We start from the raw sequence: 24,317 nt of genomic DNA, 5'->3' as shown, positions 1-24,317 counted from the left end.
ATCACCATTATTTGACCTGTCTGGTGGTTTCCCAAAAGACCCCACTCACAAGACTGTCTCTATGCAACCTGATGCAGAGTTCACCTCTTGTGAACAATACTGTCCCTGACAGCATTTGCAAAAAAAAAAATCAGGGGCAATAGTTTACCATCATGGCTGCTTGCAGCAATGGATAACAGCTGAGACAAACAATAGGCTAACTGAAAAGATGAAAAGGAAAAGCTGAGTCATGACACATCCATGGTGGCACTGAAAAACTCTGACATATTCCTGGGGCTCTAGAAGGCCGTGCACATGCGTATGGCTGAGAGCGTGTCCAGAGCTGTGCTTATGCTCAGGAAAGATCTAAGAAGACAGTAAACTCTCACCTCTAACCAACCTTAAGACTCTACACCAGCAGGAAGTAAAGGCTAAGGCAGAGCTGCCAACTGCCTGCTGAGCGTTGGAGGGAACCCTTAACATGTACACAGAAACTGGGAGCCTCACTGGGTTGAAGCATCTATGGAAATCTCTGTTCAACCATTAGTTGACCACCAAGCTGAGAGAGACTTCAGTGGCCATAAAGAAGAAGAATACAGATTCTAGAGAATTAGTTCAAAAAAGTCACTAAACAAACAAAAAACAACAACAAGCCCTGGGAAGGTGGGGGCAGGGAGAATATCTGGTTTCCAGAGTTGCCACATAATATTTTCACAAAAATATTATGGGCTATGTAAAGAAAGAATAAAGTATAGCCCATACACAGGAAAAAAAAAAAAAAGCAGTCAATAGAAACGGTCCCTTGACATGCTGGATAAAGACTGTAAATTAGCTATTTGAAGATGTTCAAAGAACTAAAGAAAAGTAAGAGGAGTTCCCTTCATGGCTCAGCAGTTAACAAGCCCGACTAGGATCCACGAGGATGCAGGTTCGATCCCTGGCCTCGCTCAGTGGGTTAAGGATCCGACGTTGCCGTGAACCATGGTATAGGCCACAGATGCAGCTTGCAGCTCAGATCCTGAGTTGCTGTGGCTGTGGTGTTGCTGTGGCTGTGGTGTAGGCCAGCAGCTGTAAGTCCGATTAGACCCCTAGCCTGGGAACCTCCATATGCTGCTCATGTGGCCCTAAAATGCAAAAAAAAAAAAAAAAAAAAAAAAAAAAAAAAAAAAAAAAATTAAGAGAACAGTGTCTCGATAAAGACATATAAATTATAAATAAGAACCAAATAGAAATTCTGAAGTTGAAAAGTAAAATAAGTGAAATGAAAAATTCAGTAGAGAGCTCAATATCTCAATATTAGATTAAGAGTAGGTAGAATTAAGCGTCCATGAACTAGAAGATGATTAAGTGAAATTATCTAGGCTTAGGAACAGAAAGAAAAAGAATGGATAAAAGTGAACAGAATCTCAGAGTCCCATGGGACACCATCAAGCTTATAACACTTGCATAATGAGAGTCCAAGAAGGAAAGAAGAGAAAGACACAGAGAGAATATCTGAAGAAACTGGAAGTCCCTAGTTCAAGAAGGACTTATAATAGCTTGGGTTTTTTATTAATATAATTGACATATAACATTGTATTAATTTTAGGTATATAAAATAATGATTTGGTATTCATATATGTTGCAAAGTGGTCACCACAATAAGTCTAGTTAATATCCATAACCATACCTAGCTCATGTTTTTCCCTCATGGTGAGAACTTTTAAGGTCTACTCTCTCAGAAACTTGCAAATATACAACACAGTATAATTAACTAGTTACCATGTTGTACATTACATGCTCAGGACTTATTTTATAAATGGAGGTTTGTACCTTTTGAAAAGCTTGGATTTTTATCACTGGCAATAGATACTTTTACTTTTCCTTGAAGTGGCAGGAAAATCTGTCTGTTTTTGAGAATGTCTACCAAATACCCGAGGCTGAGTAACCATTGTTTGTCCATGGTTCTTTCAAGTAAAAACTCCATGAAAAAAAAAATGGTTAGTTCAGCTTGTAACTTAAACAATCATCTAGGTGCTTTTCCTCAAGACCACCTAAATCTCAAGGAAATCCTGCAGAAGTGCTCTGGGCATAGTTCCCACTTTGCTACAAAGGGTAGTAAAAGGGCTTTTTACCGAGTTGTCAGGATTTAATAAAATTAACAATTTTTATTGATGCATCAAAGACACCATTACTAAGATTTTTTTGTCTTTTGGTTAGTTTTGAACTGCTGCTGTATGGCTGTGAGGAATTCTATGACAACCAGGGGAGTCTGGGGCCCCTGTCTTGATTCATACCAAGATACCATCCATTGCTTTTTACCATCAGTGCACATGTCAAGACAGTGAAAAGGGCAAATGTTTCCGTATTTTTTGTGATAGTAGTTTTGACCACTGAAAGGGCTTTACGGATCTCTGGGGGGCCCATGGACCACATTTGAGCACCACCAATTAAAGCGACTCACCAAGGGAAGCTTTAATACACCCTCAGCATTCTCTCAGAGAACCACACCTGCAGAGAAGGGCTGCTGGACGCTGGGAGAGGGGCGCTAACATGGAGGGCTGACTGCTTCACTCAGCATATTTACAGGCTCTCTTAGGCAGATGATTCAATGGCTTTGGGCCTCAATTTCCCTATACCCAAAGAGAAAGAAGACTTTTATCTGGGTTCCACCTCCTAGAGATGCTGATCTGATGCTCAATACATGGGTCTATGTGCCTTAATTTGGGGAGGGAGGGGGATGGTTTCCATCGGTGCTGGGAGGGGAGTGGTGGGGGAGGGGAGTGACACTAATTCAGAAGTTCCTCGGGATCCCACCAGCTTAGAATGGTTTTGTGCCTTGGGAACAAGTGTTGTAAATGTGAGTGAGAACGAAGAGCCCAGGGCAAGTATCCACAAGACAAGTAACCCTATAAAATAAGAATATGAAGACAAGGAGGTTAGGGAACAGAATGTAACAAGCGCAATAAAAGACATGGAATCATTTTTTTCTTTAGCTACCAGAGCAATAGTCCTATCAAACCCGATACACTTCTAAATCCCACCACTTGTCATCACCATCATCATCAACCCATAAGGGTGTTGTGTTTTCACATGTGTCATTGCCTACATTTATTCATGATTCCAGCGGCACATGAAAACAAGGTACTCCTATGTGGACTGAAAAGTAGCCTACTCCAGCTCTGGGTGCTGCTCCTTTCCCTTTTATCTCCTGACCTCCTTAGAGGTCACTTCGTAGCTCCCTCAAAAGCTCTCCCAACAAGGTTAAAATTGCTGAAACTCAAAATGTGTGATCTGACCAGCTGCCCTGAAGACAAGAGTTCCTAAGTGAAGATGCTGAAACAACTGGCTAGAGGTCGGATTTGGAATCCTCTCTGAAGTTCAGATATGACTCTATTTTATGATGTATTCCATGTTCCAGTGGAAGAAAACAAAATCTGGACACAAGCTGTCTGCCATGGCTCCCTGCTTCCACCCTGAGCCTTGCCCCTGCCCCCCACCCCACCTGCTCCCGCTGCAGCAGAGATGGGGGAGTGCTGGCTCAGTAAATACTTACGTGATGACATCCGTGTCCTCTCCACAGTCAGAGCACCAGGTGAAGGTCATAGTGTTTTCTGACACTAAGTGTATGTATTTTACAACTTGCCTAACTGCTGCTATCCATTTTATTAATTGAATTATTCAGAAAAACTAAAGGAATAAGAAAGCCACGGGTTTTTTTTTATGCCCTAAAGCTGTTTATTATAGAGACAGAGGAATTTCTTGATGTTTTCCACAAGCAGCTAGACACATTTCAAAAGCAAGGAGATTTCTTGTACATGTATGGACGTATTTAGTTATTTATGCCACAAATACCACATGTCCAAATCACACATCTGAAGAGCTGAAAGGGGCCCATGGGCTGTGCTGCTCTGGGGCCTATCTGCTGCCCACTCACTGTGCACCTGTCCCCTGTCCTGCTCTGTGCACAGAGCTGACCTGCAGAAGCCTGCGTCACCCAGGCTCCCTGGACCCCCAGCTTCCTGCTGCATTTGACCAAAGACAAGCAGGAGATGGGAGGGTGGGAAGACAGGGGAAGCCAGCCTCAGATGGCATTTCCAGCAGACTCTGCTGCTCCTATAGCTCCATGTCCCATAGGACAGCCCACCCGGAACAAGTGGCCCCGATGCCTTACTTTGCCTCGGAAGCAGAGGGAATGGTGGCTTCCTGCCAATGCTCACCTCCAGGGGACCTCACTGCCCCTAGTGTGGCTCAGTCACCTGTGCAACCCTGCATTTAATGCTTATAAATGGATTTTGTCTTCCTGGTTAGGCCCTGACTGATATAGAGGTGATTTATTTTACGGGTGTTGGAACTGAGGTCCAAAGAAGACATGACTGTCTTAAGTTACCAGCTTAAAAAAATTACAAGCAATGTCTCCCACATGTAAGGCACTGTGTTAGCTGCCTTAGAGAAGATAAAGATGTTAAATTCCAAGATCCTCTGAGGGCCCCATCCAATAAGGAAAATGAGATGTCTGTACAAGCAACTCCAATACACGACAGTAAGTGCGAAGTGCCATTAAAAATCAGACCAGGAGTTCCCGTCGTATCTCAGTGGTTAACGAACCCAACCAGTAACTATGAGGTTGTAGCTTTGATCCCTGGCCTCTCTCAGTGGGTTAAGGATCCGGCATTGCCATGAGCTGTGGCGTAGGTCACAGATGTGGCTCGGATCCCCTGTGGCTGTGGCTGTGGCCGGTGGCTACAGTTTCAACTGGACCCCTAGCATGGGAACTTCCATATGCTGCAGGTGCGGCCCTAAAAAAACAAACAAACAAACAAAAATCAGACCAACTATAGACATTTGCAGGTGGGAGCGGAGTGGGTACATGATCACGAGGGAAGGTTTCCTGGGAACTTCAAAGCTGAAGCAGGTCTAGGAAATACATGGTAGGGTTTAGGCAGGAAAGATGGTACATGCCTGCAGTTGGGGAGGGGGCTGTCATTTCAGGCAGAAGTAGCCAAAGGTCAGAGGAGGCAAGAGAGCTCCAGGCCCTCGTGGAAAACAACAAACCATGTTGTATGTGGACCCTGAGGCGAGCATGAGCAGAAAGGTGAGACAAAGGCATGACTTACTGTTGAATCAGGGCGCTATAGTGAGTGAGGAGGGACATGATGAATATTTATATTAAACCACAGGCAGAAAGTGGGGCTGAACCAGGCAAATCAGGAGGAAGAGTCACCCATCAGGAGATGGGCAGGGCCCAGATCTTGAAAGATTTTCCATCCCAGACTTTGGTGTTTGGATTTCAGGCTCCAATTCACTGGGAAGCAGATCAGCGAGGTCATTTGGGGAGGAGCAGACAGACCATCCTATAAGATGTTCATCGCTTTTGCACAGGGTACCAGCCTGAGGATGGAGTGCTCCCAAGCTCCTAGGCCTCTGGCTAAGCAGGAACACCCCATTCTCCCATATGTCCTGTGGAATGTACAACTATATACCACATGGGACTTTTAAAAGACAGACAGGAGTTCCCGTTGTGGCGCAGTGGTTAACGAATCCGACTAGGAACCATGAGGTTGCGGGTTCGATCCCTGCCCTTGCTCAGTGGGTTCACGATCCGGCGTTGCCGTGAGCTGTGGTGTAGGTTGCAGACGCGGCTCGGATCCTGCGTTGCTGTGGCTCTGGCGTAGGCCGGTGGCTGCAGCTCCGATTCGACCCCTAGCCTGGGAACCTCCATATGCCGCGGGAGCGGCCCAAGAAATAGCAACAATAACAACAACAACAACAAAGACAAAAGACAAAAGACAAAAAAAAAAAAAAAAAGACAGACAAAAAATTGATGATTATAAGACTTGTTTCTGGGAGTTCCCACCGTGGATCCAAGGAAATGAATCTGACTAGTATCCATGGGGACACAGGTTCGATTCCTGGCCTCGCTCAGTGGATTAAGGATCTGGTGTCGCCGTGAGCTGTGGTGTAGGTCGCAGAAGCAGCTCAGATGTTACATTGCTGTGGTATAGGCCAGCAGCTACAGTTCTGATTTGACCCTTAGCTTGAGGACCTCCATATGCCACAGGTGCAGCCCTTTAAAAAAAAAAAAAAAAAAAAAAAAAAAAAAAAAAAAAAGACTTCCTTCCTTCCCTGGGGGAGCTAACAGTTTTGCCCAGAGATAGAAATTTCAAGTACTAAACAGGGAGCCTTATGTGATTTGCAAACTCCAGCGTCATCAAATTCCAAAAGGCACCGTTGAGGCAGCGGGCGCTCTGGGGGATAGGAGGGAAGAGGTCAGCGTGGCCTGGATCCCAGGGAATGGAGCCAGGAGCATGCAACCTGAGCCCGGGGGAAGGATTAGACTTTGGCTGGTTGGGGAGGTGGAGGGGGGGGCCTTCTGGCAACTGTACCAGAGCTGGAACCAGCAGGTCGAGCACAGGGGACAGCAAAGAAATGAACTGGTGGGAGGAGAAGGCCCTGAAGGACAGGCGCTGTGGGCTGGAAGGCACAGATTCTGCTCAGGAGCACAGCATGGGAGCCAATTGCTGGACACATTCTCCTTTCTCTCTTCACTCATGTGCAACTCTGAGTGGACCAGAGAGGTAGATCGTCAACTTGGTAGGGTGTATAATAGTTAAGGGACTTGGCAGGAAGCCTGCCTGGGTTCACACGCTGCCCACCCACTGTGTGATAGTGGACAGTCTACAGGAGGGGCTCGGGTTAAGAACTGTACCTAGGCCAGAGGGTGACATGAGGATGATGGGGGTTAATTCCTGTAAAGTGGGTAAAGCAGGGCCTGGCACACACGAAGCACTAAGTCGGTAGTTCTCAGCCCTGGCAGCACCCTAGCAACCTGTGGAGGGCTTTTAAAACTTACCAGTGCCAGGAGATTTTTAGGGCAATGAAACAAGTCCGTATGGTACTGTATTGGCAGGTAGAAGTCATTGTGCGTTTCCCCAAACCCACAGGATGTACAATGTCAAGAGTGAGCCTTGGTGTCAACCGTGGACTTGGGGTGATAAAGACGCATCAGTGGAAACTCATCAGCAACAACCGTCCCACTCTGGTGGGGGATATGGACAGAGGAAGAGTCTGCATTGGGTGCAGGAGTGGATACATAGAAATTGTGCTTTCTGCTCCATTTTGCTCTGAACCTAACACTGCCCTCAAAAACAGTCTAGTGAATTCCAGCGCCTGGAAGCCACCAAGAAAATCAGTGAACCAGCAACTCAGGGTGAAGGGCTTCACCACTGGTGTTTTTTAAGCCTCCTGGGTGATGGTAATGGGCAGTCAGAGTTCAGAAAGCATTAGCTCCGGTACCTAGTGAACGAGGGAGGGGATGACAGAGGAGGGATTTCAGCCTGGATGTGAATGGGGAATGGTTTCCTGGCTCTTGTTTGGCACAAAAGTACTGAGCTTTTGACAGCTTTTTGAGCCTCTGGGACCAAATGCAGACCAACCAGACATTCTCTGAACAAGGAATGAGCAAAATGATTTCAGAAAGGAAAGCCTCTCATGGCCTGACTGACAACAGGCTTAGTTAACAGATGACTGACTCCTCTTATCAAAAGAAAACTCAAAGGAGTTCCCCAGTGGTCTAGTGGTTAGGATTCAGTGCTTTCACTGCTTCAGCCTAGATTCAATCCCTGGTCTGGGAACTGGGATCCCACATCAAGTTGCTCAGCCAAAATAAAGGAAAAAAGGGTGGGGGGGGCAACTCAAGGGTTAGCTGGAAACAATCCCCACTTGCCCCACTGGATGGGCCACTAAGCTCGAGTAGTGTCCCCGAATGTCTCTGGACTGGCCCCTGCGACTGGCCCCTCACTCCACCGTCTCCAGCCACAGGGACCTTAAACACTCCGACACCCCTGGGGCTTCTTCCTGCCCTTGCTCTCCACCATCCACACCCTGATGAGAACACTCTTTCTTGGATAATAATCACGCCCTCTCCCACTCCTACCCATCACACCTCTGCTCCCGGCCCCTCATCAGACAGCCCATTCCTCCCTGACACAACTTCCCTCCCTGCCCCTCACTTACTCTCTGTCACCAGACACTTAACTGGTGGTGTTAGTCTGTCCACTGTGTGACTCCCCCTCGAAACCCTATTCCATGAGATTGGGGATTCTGCTCCACTTTTACCACTGGTTCAAAGCCACCGCAGCAGGAGTGAAAGGAACTAAGTCAACCAGCTTCCTTAAAAAAAAGTGAAGAAGTTCTTTTTTTTTTTTTTTTTTTACTTTTTAGGGCTGCACATGCAACATATGGAAGTTCCCAGGCTAGAGGTCGAATCAGAGCTGCAGCTGCCAGCCTACGCCACAGCCACAGCAACACGGGATTGGAGCTGCCTCTGTGACCTTCACCACAGCTCATGGCAATGCCAGATCCCCAACCCACTGAGCAAGGCCAAGGATTGAATCCTCATGGACACTAGTGGGTTCATTACCACTGAGCCATCAGGAACCCCTAGTGAAAAAGTTTGATTGGACATTTGAACAGATGATGGAAACTACGAATGCATGCCCAGCTCCTGGTCTGTCAGTTGACTTCAAACCTTTAGAAAGAAGAAGCTGGAGCAGTGACAGTTAAGAATCCTAAACTCAGGATCATTACAGAAGCAGGGATTGACGTCACCTTGTTACTCCAGCAGAGAAAGACTAAACACTGTAGTCAGTTCATCAAATGATCCCCTTGTTTATGTGTTTGGTCAGAGCAGACCAACATTATAGAGGCCCTTGGATGGAAAAGGAACCCCTCTCTCTCCACCCGCCCTTGAAGGGGTTAGGACTCTGTATAAATAAAAACAGTGCTCCTGGAAAATGAAACAAACAGCCCCTGGGATGTAATAGGCCCTCCATGAATCCTTATTTTTAAAGGAACTGCACACAACGCCTTCTTTTTGAGTGACACCCCGGCATGTGTGTTTAGTAGATTTTGTTTTGGAGGACAGTGCTGGTTGAATGAGATGCACTGAGGGATAGAACAGGACCCAGGGGTGCTGGGGACACAATTCTTGGGTGATCCTAGCTTGGCTGCTAACCAGTTTAGGAACTTGGATGGGTCCCATGGTCATTCTGAGTCTCAAATCATCTATAGAGTAGACCAATTATATCAGCATTTCTTGGGAACAGGAGCTGAGCATCAGTATTTTTCAAGAGTGCCCCAGGAATAACATATAGACAGGAGTGGAAGAATCCATAAAGCAGGACCCTTCGTGCACCCCAGTCGCCTGGGATCTTGTTAAAAATGCCGAACTCAGGGTGGGGACTGGGATTCTGGCAAAATTCTAACGAGTCCCAGGAGAGGTTAACAGCGGCTGCTGGTCTGAAATCAACCTTGAGTGACAAGGTCTTGGAGTTGCTTCCAGCTCTCTGACGCCACTGTATCTGTGAGGAGTGAACGTTCATTTATTAAATTCTCAGAAAAATCCCAGCTGTCACTTGACCTGCAGCTCCATTTGAGCCAAGTTCCCAGTCAATGCCCAGCAGCTGTCCCCACATGCAATTCTGTGGGTCTTTGAGTGGGTTTTACTATTAAAACAAAAAACTAGTTGATCAGTGCAAGCAGGGGAAATGTGCAAAATCGGATATGAGAATTCTCTCAAAAAGCAGCCTGGGAGATTGTGGTCAGGTTACAAGTTAATTGCTGTTCTTGGACAGTATTCTGTCATGGGATGTTGGTGCCAGCTGTGTCCCTCTTTGTCATCTTCACCGGGTCATCTGATTGTGGGTAGGCAGGCATGGTGACTGGCAGCAGACAGGAAAGCGGGGACTGGTATGGTGCCTGGGGGAGCAGCTCCACGTTGGGGTAAGGCTGGGCAGGGCTGACAAGGAGGAAGAATCTCCACCCCATTGGAGCAGCAGCCCAGGAAATGGGGAACAACAAGACCAGAAGGCGGGCAGCCACATGGTGCCCAGAAACTCAGGCTCCCTGGAGCTGAATGGGCAACAGGAACTGCTGACATGGTTGCCTTGTTCCTCCAGCTCCTGCAGGAGACCTTTTAACATTATTTTCTATCTTCGCTTTGCCTCTAAAGTACCAGCAGATGAACCACCAAGAAGCTACAATAAAGGAGTTCCCATTGTGGCTCTGCGGTAACAAACCCAACTAGTTAGTAACTATGAGGATGCGGGTTTGATCCCTGGCCTCGCTCAGTGGGTTAAGGATCCTATGTGGCCATGAGCTGTGGTGTAGGTCGCGGATGCAGCTCCATCTCCAATTGGACCCCTAGCCTGAGACTTTCCTATGACACAGATGCAGCCCTAAAAAGCAAAGAAAAAAAAAAAGAGGGAGAGAGAGAGAAGCTACAGTAAGTCAAATCCTGTCCCCTAGGTTCAGATGGCTGTCTGTAGAATGGCTGTGGAGGAGAAAAAATTAAAACTGACAAGGACAGATGAACAGGAGAAAATCATGCAAAGTTTATTGAATTTGTACGTGTCCATAAGAGCCTTCACAAGAGAATAAAAACCCCAAAAAAATGACCAGAGCAGGAAGCTTTTTATACCTTTTAGACACAGAAACAATAAATTGGTGAAGAACTGACACCACAAAGGGTTTGGGCGGTAGTAGTAAATGGTGAAGAAGTGACAGGAGGATAAGGGTTAGTTTAACGAAGTTTGTACAGAGTTCTTGGCTCCCAGTCTTACCTCTGGGGATAAGACTGCCTTCCTGCCTCCTGGTACCGGGAATGCACCTTTCACACGGGAGTTTTAGGGCTAGTTTCAGGGAAGAAAGGTGAGGGGGGAGGTCAGAGCAACCTTCCTACTTCCCCCATTTTAAAAATATTTCGGAGTTCCCATCGTGGTGCAGTGGTTAACGAATCTGACTAGGAACCATGAGGTTGCGGGTTCAATCCCTGCCCTTGCTCAGTGGGTTAATGATCCGGTGTTGCCATGAGCTGTGGTGTAGGTTGCAGACACGGCTCGGATCCCTTGTTGCTGTGGCTCTGGTGTAGGCCGGTGGCCACAGCTCTGATTTGACCCCTAGCCTGGGAACTCCATATGCCGCGAGAGTGGCCCAATAAAATGGCAAAAAGACAAAAATAAATAAATAAATAAAAATAAAAATATTTCTTCAACTTAAGATATTTCACATGCCCGGGTACCATATTTTGAGGTAGCGTGTCCTGAACTCCATCAGCTGAAGACTCAGTAAAGAGGAGTTCCCACTGTGGATCAGCGGTTAGTAAACCCGACTAGCATCCATGAGGACGCAGGTTCTACCCCTGACCTCACTCAGTAGTTTAAGGATCCGGTGTTGCTGTGAGCTGTGGTGTAGGGATACAGATGTGGCTCAGATCCCATGTTGCTGTGGCTGTGGTGTAGTCCGGCGGCTTCAGCTCAGATTCAACCCCTAGCCTGGGAACCTCCATATGCCACAGGTGCAGCCCTAAAAAGGCAAAAAAAAAAAAAAAAAAAAAAAAAGACTCAGTAAAGAATATATGCTAGTGTGGGTGTGGAGCAAAGGGAACCCTCCTACACTGTTGGTGGGAATGTAAGTTGGTACAACCACTATGGAAAACAGTATGGAGGTACCTCAGAAAACTAAAAATAGAACTATCATATGATCCAGCAATGCCACTCCTGGGAATACATTTGGAAAAAACTATAATTCAGAAAGATATATGCACCCCTATGTTCAGAAAAGCACTACTCACAATAGCCAAGACAAAGACACAATCTAAATGTACATCAATAGATAAATGGATTAAGAAGATGTGGTACAATATATACAATGGAATACTACTCAGCCATTTAAAAAGAGTGAAATTAATGCCATTGGCAGCAACATGGATACAACTAAAGATTCTCATACTAAGTGAAGTAAGTCAGAAAGATAAATACCATATGATATCACTTACACGTGGAATCTAAGATATGACACAAACGAACCTATCTATAGAATAGAAACAGATTCAGGGACAAGAACTGACTTGTGGTTGCCAAAGGGGGAAGGGCTTAGGGGAGGGATGGAGTAGGAAGTTTGGAATAGATTTAAGCTACTATATATATAGACTGGATAAACAAGTTCCTACCGTAAAGCACAGGGAATTACATCCAATCTCCTGGGATAGACCATGATGGAAAAGAATATAAAAAAGAATATATATACACACACACACACACATACACACACAAATGACTGGGTCACTTTGCTGTACAGCAGAAACTGGCACATTACAAATCAATTTTAATTTAAAACAATTTTTTAGGAGTTCCTATTGTGGCTCAGGGATAACAAACCCGATTATTATCCATGAGGACTCAGGTTCAATCCCTGGCCTCGCTCAGTGGGTTAAGGATCCAGCGTTGCTGTAAGCTGCAGTGTAGGTCACAGATGCAGCTTGTATCCATTGTTGCTGTGGCTGTGGTGTAGGCCAGCAGTTGTAGTTCCATTTCGACCCCTAGCCTGGGAACCTCCATATGCCATGGGTGCGGCCCTAAAAAAAAAAGTATATATATATATATAAAGAACATAACATGAGTTCTCTTGTGGTACAATGGGTTAAAGATCTGGCATTGTCACTGCAGCAACTCAGGTTGCTGCTGTGACTTGGGTTCAATCCCTGGCCCAGGAAATTCCACATACCACAGGTGCGGCCAAAAAGAAAAAAGAAAAAAATTTTTAAATAAAAAAGAATATAACAAAAAATATAACTGTATGCATTGCATAATTCATCCCACAAATCTTTATTGAGTTCCTGTTGTGGGCACTGTACTTGGTGCTGGAGGTTCAGTAGGGAAAAGATCAGACAAGTTTCTCTTCTCATGGAACTTAGCTTCCAGTTGGGGAAAACTCATGACAAACAAAAGCACAAATAAAAATACAGCATGAGGAGTTCCTGTCATGGTGCAGTGGAAATGAATCTGACTAGGAACCACGAGGTTGCACGTTTGATCCCTGGCCTCACTCAGTGGGTTAAGGATCCAGCGTTGCTGTGAGCTGTAGTGTAGGTCACAAATGTGACTTGGACCCAGCGCTGCTGTGGCTCTGGCATAGGCTGGTGGCTACAGCTCTGATTGGACCCCTAGCCTGGGAACCTCCACATGCCGCAGGTGTGGCCCTAGAAAAGACAGAAAGACAAAAAACAAAACAAAACAAAAAAACAAATACAGCATGGCAGGAAACACCCCAAGTGTCCATCAACAGAGTAACAAATTCTGCAAGTCCAAACCATGTAACTCAGAAATACTGCTCATCCATGAAAGGAATGAACCACTGACACATCAGATGACATGGATGATTCTAAAAATAATGATGTGGCGCGAATAGAAGCCAGATACAAAAGAGTACATGCTCCTTGATCTCATTTACATTAAAATCCTAGAAAAGATAAACTAGTCTTCAGTGACCCAAAGCAGACCAATTGTCATGTGAGGATGGCTGGGCAGAGAGGGCAGGAAAGCAGGCTTGCAAAGGGGAGTTGATGGATCTTTGGCGGGGATGGATGGGCATGTTCACTCTCGTGATGGTGGTGATGGTTCCATGGGCGTTCATGTGTCAAGGCCCATCAAATTGAATACTTTAAATGTGCAGAGTTAGGAGTTCCCATAGTGACGCAGTGGAAATGAATCTGATTAGGAACCGTGAGGTTGTGGGTTAGATCCCTGGCCTTGGGTAGTGGGTTAAGGATCCTGCATTGCTCTGAGCTGTGGTGTAGGTTGCTGACACGACTTGGATCTGGCGTTGCTGTGGCTATGGCGTAGGTCAGCAGCTGTAGCTCTTATTGGACCCCTAGCCTGGGAACCTGCACATGCCATGGGTGCGGCCCTAAAAAGCAAAAAAAAAAAAAAAAAAATTGTGCAGTACACCTATGCAAAGCTATTAAATGTGTGTGCACATGTGTGTGTATATGTATGTATACACATACCTCCAGTTGTGCGCTACACAAAAAAAAGGCAAGATGAGGAAGGTAGAACACGCTGGGGGTGGGCAGTGCTATTTTCACTGGCTGGTCAGAGAAGGTCTTGGTAATCAGGTGATTTTGAGCAAAAACCTGAAAGCAGTAAGTGGATTAGCCATGGGCTATGTGAGGAAATATCTTCTACTATTCTAGTAGAAGGAAGAGCAAGGGAAAAGGCCCATATAATACAATTACCATATGCCCACTCATTCCTGGGCATATATCCAGACAAAACCGTAATTCAAAAAGACACATGTACCCCTATGTTCAGAGCAGCACTATTCACGATAGCCAAGACATAGAAACAACCTAAATGTCCGTCAACATATGAATGGATAAAGAAGATACGGTGTATATATACATATATACATATATATACATACACACACACACACATATATATGTATGTATATAATGAAATACTACTCAGACACAAAAAAGAATGAAATAATGGCATCTGCAGCAACATGGATGCAACTAGAGATTCTCATAGTAAGTGAAGTTAAGTCAAAGAAAAAGACAAATACCATGTGATATCACTTACATGTGGAATCTAAGATATGACAGAAATGAACCTATCTATGAAACAGAAATAGATTCAGGGAAAAGGAGAACAGACTTATGCTGGCCAAAGAGGGAGGGGCTTGAGGGAGGGATGGAGAGGGAAGCTGGGAATAAATGTAAGCTATTATATATAGACTGGATAAACAACGAGGTCCTACTGTATAGCACAGGGAACTACATTCAATATCCTATGATAAACCATAACAGAAAAGAATATCTTTAAATATATATAACTGAATCGCTTTGCTATACAGCAGAAATTAACACACAATTGTAAAACAACCATATCTCAATTTTAAAAAAGAATAAAAGAATATTTACCAAAAAAAAACAAACCAAACCAAAAAACCCTTCTGGAACTCACAAGCTCTGGCTCGATTCCAGTTGTCCTAACTACCTGTCAAATAACTTCTCGATGATATCCACCTTTAAAGAGGGCATCTGCCAGGTGATCACTAGGGCTAAGACTGGGATTTCTAATATCAGCCAGACTCACCATCTTTTCAATCCTCAGAAATGTCAGCATTTGATTCTGTATTACAAAGGAAGACTGTATTACAAAGGAAGACTGAACCCCAGTTGGCCCAAGAAAATCCCTTGTGTTACTGGTCCTCTCTAAGTTCTCAGAAGGTGTTGATGGAACGGTCTTTCCAACACAATCAGTGTGTGTCCAGTTTCTAGTGACTGTGTTCCTTTCTCTGGCTGTCCCACCATCTTGGGAGGGGCTCTTGGACTGACCTGTCACCTGCCCCTAGATTAGCATGGATTTGCCCTACAGTGGCAGCAATGGCCCAAGTCCTATCCCCAGGAAAGGATGAGTGAGCACACAGGAAAAGCTGAGTGGCCCCTGTCATTCACTCCTCTGAGACACTTAACTACCAAAGTTAAAACTGGAATGTGACGACGGGCAGCGGATTATTGGCACAGACCTATCACCCCAGGGACCAAATGGGCACTTCTTATTAGACCCTTGGGACTCATTCAAGAAATGCTGCAGGCGGTGGTCTGAGGAATGACCACGGTGATGCACACCTGCTGAATTCATTCAGGAAGAATGCTTCAGGAGCCCGCCCCGGCTCTGTGGTGGGAATACAGAGGCCCTCGTGGCGCTGGAAAGCTCTATCAGTCATCTTTAAGACTTGTGACACCTACTTAAGCTCACGGGAACACCAAGTTCACAAAATGCTTTCCAGCCTCAGATGAGGTGCCTTTTCTGTCTCAGCCAAGACATAGCAAGATTCAGTCACCTTTATTTCTACCCAATGATTCCTTGATCAAACATGTGAATCTAGAGTTCCCGTCATGGCGCAGCGGAAATGAATCCAACTAGGAACCATGAGGTTGTGGGTTTGATCCCTGGCCTCAGTCAGTGGGTTAAGGATCCAGCATTGCTGTGAGCTGTGGTGTAGGTCACAGGTGTGGCTCGGATCCTGTGTTGCTGTGGCTCTGGTGTAGGCCAGCAGCTACAGCTCCAATTAGACCCCTAGGCTGGGAACCTCCATATGCTGCAGGCATGGCCCTAGAAAAAGGCAAAAAAAACACCAAACAAACAAAAGCATGTGAATTATATTGTATCCACCAAAAGGAAAAGAGCAGAGAGGAAAAATGCTGCCAAACTAAGCTACTTTTCTTACCTCTAAACTGTCCTTTTGTCTTTTTAGGGCCACAGCCCCCCGCACATGGAAGCTCCCAGGCTAGGGGCTGAATCAGAGCCGCAGCTGCCAACCTACGCCACAGCCATAGCAATGCTAGATCTGAGCCATGTCTGTGACCTATAGCACAGCTCACTGCAACACTGGATCCTTAACCCACTTTGGGAGGCCAGGAATCGAACCCACGTCCTCATGGGTACTAGTCAGGTTCATTACCGCTGAACCACACACAACGGGAACTCCTAAGTTGTCCTAGTTTTAATCAGTCCCAAAATTATAGTTCAGTGTGGGGAACACACTCAAACTGTACAAAGTAACTATTATTTGTTATTTATTATTCTAAATTCTTTGCATGTGTCCATTTAATCTCTACGCCAATGCCATGAAGCAGGTACTATCTTTATCCACATTTTGCACGTAAGGAAACTGAGGCACAGAGAGGTTAAGCAACTTGCCCAAGATGATACCACTTATGAGAAGTAGATCTGGGGCTTAAATCTAGACAAACTTGCTTCAAATCCTTACTTTCAATAGTGGATATAATCGCCTTGTCCTTCATAGGTGAAGTTGATGGCGACACTTCTACGTTTAGCAGGATGTGTGCCTTGAGGTGTTTCTTCCAGGAATGGAGTTTTATTGTTTTGTTTTTTGGTTTTTTGGCGTCACCCACAGTATGCAGAAGTTCCCAGGCCAAGGATCAAACCCGCATGACAGCAGCAACAACACCAGATCCTTAACAGCTGAGCCACCATGGGACTCCAGGAATGGAGATATTTTTAGCTGATTGCCCTATACTCATTTGCCTAGCTCCATTCACAATGAACAACTCATGTTTTTTAGACATTTGGGAAAGAATCTGGGGCCTCCCTGGGTATAAAAAGAGGCTGAGGGTCCCTCCAGGGCCAAAATCTTTGGCTCAGACAATGACTGCTTATGAACAATCCCCTGCCTGCTATAAACCAGAGTAGCTTCAGAAATAAAACAGTGTCCCACGACTTCCTGGCCATGAGACATCACTAAAGTCACAGAGTCCACCTTCTACAAACCATCCAAATGAGGGTTTTGAGTATAAACATATGACAAAGACAGCTTCAACCCTGTGTCTGGGTTATAGCTCTCCTGTTAAATATCCATTTCCACCTTGTCTTTGAAAATTCTCCACCAAGTCTAACACTTTTCAAAACTGTTCATATAAAAGTATCCTGGCTCTAAACACACCTGGAATTATAAGCTAGGACAAAGTGATTCTTTGAGAGTAATTCGGAGAACACAGTGCCTTCAGGGAGTGGTAACTACTAATAACAACTAGTGTTTGTTGCACTTACTTGCACACTTTGTTGACCATTTTCATGAATCACCTCAATACCTCGTCACAAACACTCATTTTAATTTAACTCAATTTAACTGACTTGCTCAAGGCCACATAGCTAACAAGCATCACGCTTCTTTTGAACTCTTAAGCGTTCATTAGATTACAAAATGTGGGTGTTCCCTTCGTGGCTCAGCAGTTAATGATCCCAACTAGCATCCATGAGGATGTGGGTTTGATCCCTGGCCTAAGGATACAGCATTGCCGTGAGTTGTGGTGTAGGGCTCATGTGAGGCTCAGATCCCATGTTGCTGTGGCTGTGGTGTAGGCCAGCAGCTGCAGCTCCAATTCGACCCCTAGCCTGGGAACTTCCATATACTGTGGGTGCAGGCCTTAAAAAAAAAAAAAGTTACAAAATGTGGCCACTAATTCCTCTCATCCAGTTATGTACATCCTGTTGCAAAGTGACATTTCTACTCCACTCATCAAAAGGTGGCATCTTTCTTTATGCCTTTTGAATCCGATCTGGTCCTGTGACTTGTTTTGGTCCAGAGAATATGGTAGAATTATGTCATAAAGGAGCTAAAGAAGACTTTCAGCCTTCTCTTGGATTGCTGCCCTGAGACCAACATATAGGAAGCCAGTTCTAGCCAAATGGAGGAAGAGTCCACATGCAAGAGAACTGAGGGGGCCTGGCCAACAGCCAGCTACAACCACCAGACCTATTGGTGAAGCCATCTTGGAACTTCAGCCTCACCAGTCCTCAGACAGATGCAAGTCCACAAGTGAGCATGTGTGAACCAGGTAACACCAGCCAAGGAACCCCTGCCAGCCCACAGAGTCATGAGAAATAATCAACTGCTGCTGTTTTGTGGCACTCTGTTTTGTGGTGGTTTGTGACACTATTTCTCAACCTCAACACCACTGGCTTTACAGAATAGATGATTCTTTGTTGGGAGTGGTCCCAGGCAACGTGGAGCATTTAGCAGCATCTGTGGCCTCTATCCACTGGATGCCAGGTGCACTCCTTCCCAGTCATGACAATCAAAAATGTCTCCACGTATGGCCAGATGTCCCCTGGGGGCAAAAACACAAGTGATCCAGGAAACTCTCATATTGGACTTCTTTTCCTTAAAAAAAAAAAATTTTTTTTTTTTGCTTTTTTTTTTTTTTAGGGCTGCACCCGTGGCATATGGAGATTCCCAGCCTAGGGGTCAAACTGAAGCTGCAGCTGCCAGCCTGCACCACAGCCACAGCAACACCAGATCCTTAACTCACTGTGCGAGGCCAAGGATCAAACCCACAACCTCATAGTTCCTAGTTGGATTTGTTTCCGTTGCACCATGACAGGAACTCTTTTCCTTCAAAATCTTGAGTAATCAATACCCAATTTGGGGCAAAGGTGCAAAAACTGCTCTTTGCCCCTGGACCCCCAGACGTCTCCTGAGGGGGCTGGATGAACTCAGCTGGTATCTTGGGAACCAGCACAACATTAGCAGATAAAGCTAACACCGAGGTAGGTGAACGGCAGGCAGCATGTTTTTGTTTGTTTGTTCTTTGAATGTTCAGACACACCACGTATTAGTTTCCTAAAGCTGACACAACAAACTGTCACAAAGAGAGTAGCATAAAATAAAGATTTATTCCCTCATGGCTCTGGAGCCAGAAGTCCAAAATCAAGGTGTCAGCAGGGCCGTGCTCCCTCTGAAGGGAGATCCTCAGAAAGACTCTCCCCTTGATCTTCCCACCTTCAGGCGTCCTTGGCATTTCTTGCCTCACAGCCGCATCACTCTAATCTCAACCTGTCTTCACATGGCCATCTCCCTCTGTCTGTGTCTCTGTTTTCTCCCTTTATAAGGAGACTAGTCAGGGCCTATATTAATCAAAATATGAACTCATCTTTTGTTTTTTTGTTTTCTCTTTTTAGGGCCACACCCGAGGCATATGGAAGTTCCCCAGGGAGTTGAATCAGACCTCAGCCTGCCAGGCTATACCACAGTAACAGCAACGTTGGATCCGATCCACGTCTATGAACTACACTGCAGCTCACGGCCATGCTGGATCCTTAACCCACTGAGCGAGGCCAGGAATCAAACCTGCAGCCTCACAGAGACATCAGGTCTTTAACCCATTGAGCCCCAAAGGGAATACCTGGTCTCATCTCAATTATATAAATATATCTGCAAAGACCCTTATCATGCAATAAGGTCACAATCTGTGGTCCCAGGTGAACATGAACTTTGGGAGGGACCCTATTCAACCCATACACACAAGAGCAGACTGGCCTGTGGTAACTGCACAGTTGTCCTGGCCCTTGTCTGCACAGGGCCCTCTGCATGGTCTGCCTCCAGCCCAGCCAGTGCCAGGGCTGAGCTGACAAGAGACAAGAGGGGCTGCTTCTCCATCCCTCTAACCCAGATACTCCTGAGCTGGTCACCTCCCCCCACCCATGAATCACTTGTAACCTGGGCTCCCTCTGAGCACTGCTGGATATGACTGTGACCATAAAGAGGTCTCCTTGGAGTTCCCGTCGTGGCGCAGTGGTTAACGAATCCGACTAGGAACCATGAGGTCGCGGGTTCGGTCCCTGCCCTTGCTCAGTGGGTTGACGATCCGGCGTTGCCGTGAGCTGTGGTGTAGGTTGCAGACGCGGCTCGGATCCCGCGTTGCTGTGGCTCTGGCGTAGGCTGGTGGCTACAGCTCCGATTCAACCCCTAGCCTGGGAACCTCCATATGCCGCGGAGCGGCCCAAGAGATAGCAACAACAACAATAACAAAAGACAAAAAAAAAAAAAAAAAAAAAAAAAAAAGAGGTCTCCTTGTTCCTATCTAGGTGTGGGTTCCTGGACAGAATTTTTTTTTGTCTTTTTTGAGCTGCACCCACAGCATATGGAAGTTCCCAGGTTAGTGGTCGAATCAGAGCTGCAGCTTCCAACCTATACCACAGCCACACCAGATCCAAGCTACATCAACCAGATATGAGCCGCATCTGCGACCTATACCACAGCTCATGGTAACACCAGATCCTTAACCCACTGAGCAAGGCCAGGGATCGAACTCACATCTTCATGGATATTAGTCTGATTCTTAACCTGCTGAGCCACAACAGGAGCTCCCCTGAACAGATTTGTATCAGTTGCTTTGCTGCCCATCTTTAAATAGTGTTCATAAGAGACCACAGTTCCCCATTTGTATTCATGTCCTTACAACTTGCTCTATGAGGCAGAAAACATCTATTTGCATTTTCCTCCCCTCCTCCCAACCCCTACGTCTTTTGGGGAAAAAAAAAATTGTCTTCATGCTACAGTGCAAACTATACTATTATTATTGATGTTTCTCCCTGGGAATGATTTCTTGGCTTTCCACATCTTTTGTCTGCCAAGCACACTTGACCCATGCTCATGTAAAGATCACAAATGACACTGAGCCACCTCTCCAAGTAGCCTCACTTGCCCAAGAGACACTTTTACAAGAACAGAGTGGCCTTAGGAGGAGAATGAAGGAGGAACAGGGGAGGGGAGTTGAGGGCAGAGGGAGGATTGGAATGTGGATAAAGAAGGCAGCAGGCTCTGGGGGAGTTCCCATCGTGGCGCAGTGGTTAATGAATCTGACTAGGAACCATAAGGTTGCGTGTTCGATCCCTGGCCGTGCTCAGTGGGTTAAGGATCCAGCGTTGCCATGAGCTGTGGTGTAGGTCACAGACGCAACTTGGATCCCGTGTTGCTGTGGCTGTGGAGTAGGCCGGTGGAGACCCCTAGCCTAGGAATCTCCATATACCGCAGGAAGCGGCCTTAGAAAAGGCAAAAAGACAAAAAAAAAAAAAAAAGCAAAAGCAAAAAACAAAGAAGGCAGCAGGCTCTGGGCCCCAAAGCAGAACTGCAGATCAGATTTATTAAACCAGAAAAAGCCCTTGGGAAACACAGAAACAGAAGCTCTCAAATATCTAAGAACTCAGATTTAATGACTGAAAGACGAAGCACAGGTAGGTTAAGTAGAGTTCTTTGGGGAGCTAGGGCTAATCTGGTGGTTTATGTTGCCTTGATGACGGCGAGAAAAATCAAGACAGATACTGTAACAACCAACTAACTTTCAATCTTTGAAAGGTGGTTGCACAAAATACCACCCATTTCCTGACCAGCACTTAATATGGGGGTAGAAGTCAAACTACTTTGCAGATGAATGTTTTAGGATGTAACGCATTTTGCATCTTGGACCGCACATTGCAATCACCTGGGCTTGGGATTGACCTTTGTCAAGGGTGAAGGCCAAGCATTAGTGGTTTTGAAAGCTCCCCAGGTGATGCTAGTGGGCAGCTACAGCTCAGAACTAACAGTATACAAAGCCAGAACTTTTAAAGATTATTAATACCCAACATATTTACTGCTAAGCAGAAAGAAATGCAGCCACATCTAGTATTATATTGCCCTGCCACTCTTCATTGCCTGAGGATTGAATAATTTTCCCAGGAGGTGGGCTACTTTTCAAAACAGCAGGCCCAAAACTTGGAAAGAGTGTATTCTGCCACTTTACAGCTTTAATTTTTATGGTAAACACCTGCCTGCTGGACTTCAGAGCAGAAAATGAGGACCCCCTGCCCTTTCACAGCACTAGCTCCCTTCCTAAGTTTCTCTTCCCTGTGAGTGTCTCTCCCATATTGCTTTTTTTTTAATTTAATATAGTTGATTTACAATGGTCTGTCAATTTGTGCTGTATAGCAAAGCGACCCAGTTATATATGTATATATGCACATGTGTGTATGTATATATGTATATACACATACATTCTTTTTCTCATATCATCTTCCATCATGTTCCATCACAAGTGATTGGATATGTTCCCTGTTTCTCCCATTTTAACCTTCCCACCTGCCCCTGGGCTTCACCATGGCCACCCCTTAACTTCCTTAATAACCTACAAATGTTTTGTCTATATTCCTGGTCCTGTATAAACAGCAAATAACAATGGCAGATCTCGCCCCTTAAATGGTATTCCATCAGTAAAAGAATACACAAGAAGCTTCTCTTCTGGCTAAAAAAGTGAGTATCATGATAGTTTAGCTTAGTGTGAGACCCAAACTCATCAATCAAGAAACATGTATTGAGTGCTCAGAGGGACAAAGACAGGAGTAGAAAACATAAAGAAATACAGCACGTGGATCCTCAAGGATCTTACCATCTAGACCAGCAGTTGGCAAACCATGGTCCATGGGTCAAATCTGGCCCCCAATTGCTTCTATAAATAAAGTTTTATTGGAACACAGCCATGGTTTTTGCTTTTGGGGGGGGCAGGGTCTATGGCTGCTTTTGCACTATGACAGCAGATTTGAGTAGTTGTGACAGAGACCATCTGGCCTTCAAAGCCAAAATTATTTACTATTTGGCCTTTATAGAAAAATTTTTCCAATGCTGATCTAAGCACACCAACAACCACAACATCATATATATATAACATATATATATATAATATATATATAATCAACATCATATATCTATGACATTTGATAGACAGATAGGTGGATAGATGATGTATTAGTGTGAAATAGAGAGGATTCCTGCCTCTAGGAGGCCCACAGCCTACTTGAACAATCACCAATCCTGATCAGTAAATAAGCACCCAAAGGGAGGTCTGTGTGAGGAGAAGAGAATTGCCTGTGGGCCGTACAGGTAGATTCTAAGCTCAGTGGGGTAAAGAAGAGTGGGGAAGGCCTTGGCAAAATTGGAATGAAGAGGCAGGAAGTCCAATCCATGGCTTAGGGGCAGCCATGGCAGCTGGGCTGCCTCCCCGTATATTGAAAGCATGATAGGAAGAATGGTGTGACTTATTCACCACTTGTCTTCCTTGGTGGACTTGAGGTTTTATGAGGGTGTAGATAATATTTGCACTGTTCACCTTTACCCTGGCATTAAGCAACATGCCTGCTGTGTAGTAGCTGCTTGATGAGTATCATTTTAAAATTAATTAATGAAAAAAAAACAAAACCAAAAGGAGTTCCCGTCGTGGCACAGTGGTTAATGAATCCGACTAGGAACCACGAGATTGTGGGTTCAGTCCCTGCCCTTGCTCAGTGGGTTGACGATCCAGCGTTGCCTTGAGCTGTGGTGTAGGTTGCAGATGCGGCTCGGATCCTGCGTGGCTGTGGCTGTGGTGTAGGCCGGCGGCTACAGCTCCAATTCAACCCCCAGCCTGGGAACCTCTGTATGCCACAGGAGCAGCCCAAGAAATAGCAAAAAGACAAAAAAAATAAAACAAAAAACAAAACAAAAACAAAAACAAAAAAAATTAAAATTAAATTAATTAATGAGTGAAAAAAATGGATGTCTTGAATATCAGGTTAGTTAGGCTGTAGGCCAGTTGAGTGAAGCATTTCGACCACAATAAAATGACCTCTGACCTTACTTTAAAACAAAAGCATAGATGAGAAGGAAGCTTTTATTGAGCAACTACTATATAGCAAGACTTTTACAATCATTAAGTCATTTAATTCACTCAGCCACTCTTTTTATGGGTGAAGAAATTTTTACTTTTTTATTTCTTTCTTTTTTTTTTGGTCTTTTTGTCTCTTTTTAGCTGCTGGCCTATGCCAGAGCCACAGCAACGCCAGAGCCAAGTTGCGTCTGCGACCTACACCACAGCTCACGGCAATGCCAGATCCTTAACCCACTGAGCAAGGCCAGGGATCGAACCCGCACCCTCCTGGTTCCTAGTCAGTTTCATTTCCGCTGCACTATGATGGGAACTCCCGGGTGAAAAAATTGAGTTTTGGAGAGGTTAACTAGCTAGCCAAGGTCACACAGCCAGAAAATGGCAGAGCTAAAATGCAAACCCAAGTCTTAACTTTGTTATTCTCAAGTCCAAGGCTATTGACACACAACCATGCCCACCAGTCATTCTCATACCATGCTCTGCAGACTTCAGTACCCTCAGAGCCACCATAGGGACATAAAGACCAATTTAG

At 45.3% G+C, this 24,317-nt stretch overlaps 1 protein-coding gene and 1 long non-coding RNA gene across 11 annotated transcripts in view; one reads left to right on the top strand and one right to left on the bottom strand.

The window, feature by feature from the left end:
- Window positions 1-24,317, bottom strand: part of ALPK2 (alpha kinase 2) — a 158,945-nt gene that overhangs the window by 87,916 nt on the left and 46,712 nt on the right. The gene's annotated exons all lie outside the window — the stretch shown is intronic.
- The window catches only part of LOC106509068 (uncharacterized), a 41,746-nt gene that overhangs the window by 10,040 nt on the left and 7,389 nt on the right, over window positions 1-24,317 (top strand). The window contains exon 4 of one of the 4 annotated variants that reach the window (XR_014816445.1): window positions 17,915-18,238. The exons of 2 other annotated variants lie outside the window; for them this stretch is intronic. This is a non-coding gene — a long non-coding RNA (uncharacterized LOC106509068). Of the gene's footprint in view, window positions 1-6,902; window positions 8,764-17,914; window positions 18,239-24,317 lie in introns of those variants that run through there. One more of the 4 variants, XR_002338856.2, reaches the window with a different exon arrangement.

The sequence above is a fragment of the Sus scrofa genome, chromosome 1 (genome assembly GCF_054392235.1).
Source record: "Sus scrofa isolate SSC_HxYL_T2T_F1_AM1 chromosome 1, Sscrofa_HxYL_maternal_Yorkshire_Landrace_v2.0, whole genome shotgun sequence".
Lineage (NCBI taxonomy): Eukaryota > Metazoa > Chordata > Mammalia > Artiodactyla > Suidae > Sus > Sus scrofa.
The sequence above is the reverse complement of the archived record's forward strand: the minus strand, read 5'-3'. Positions and strand labels throughout refer to the sequence as shown.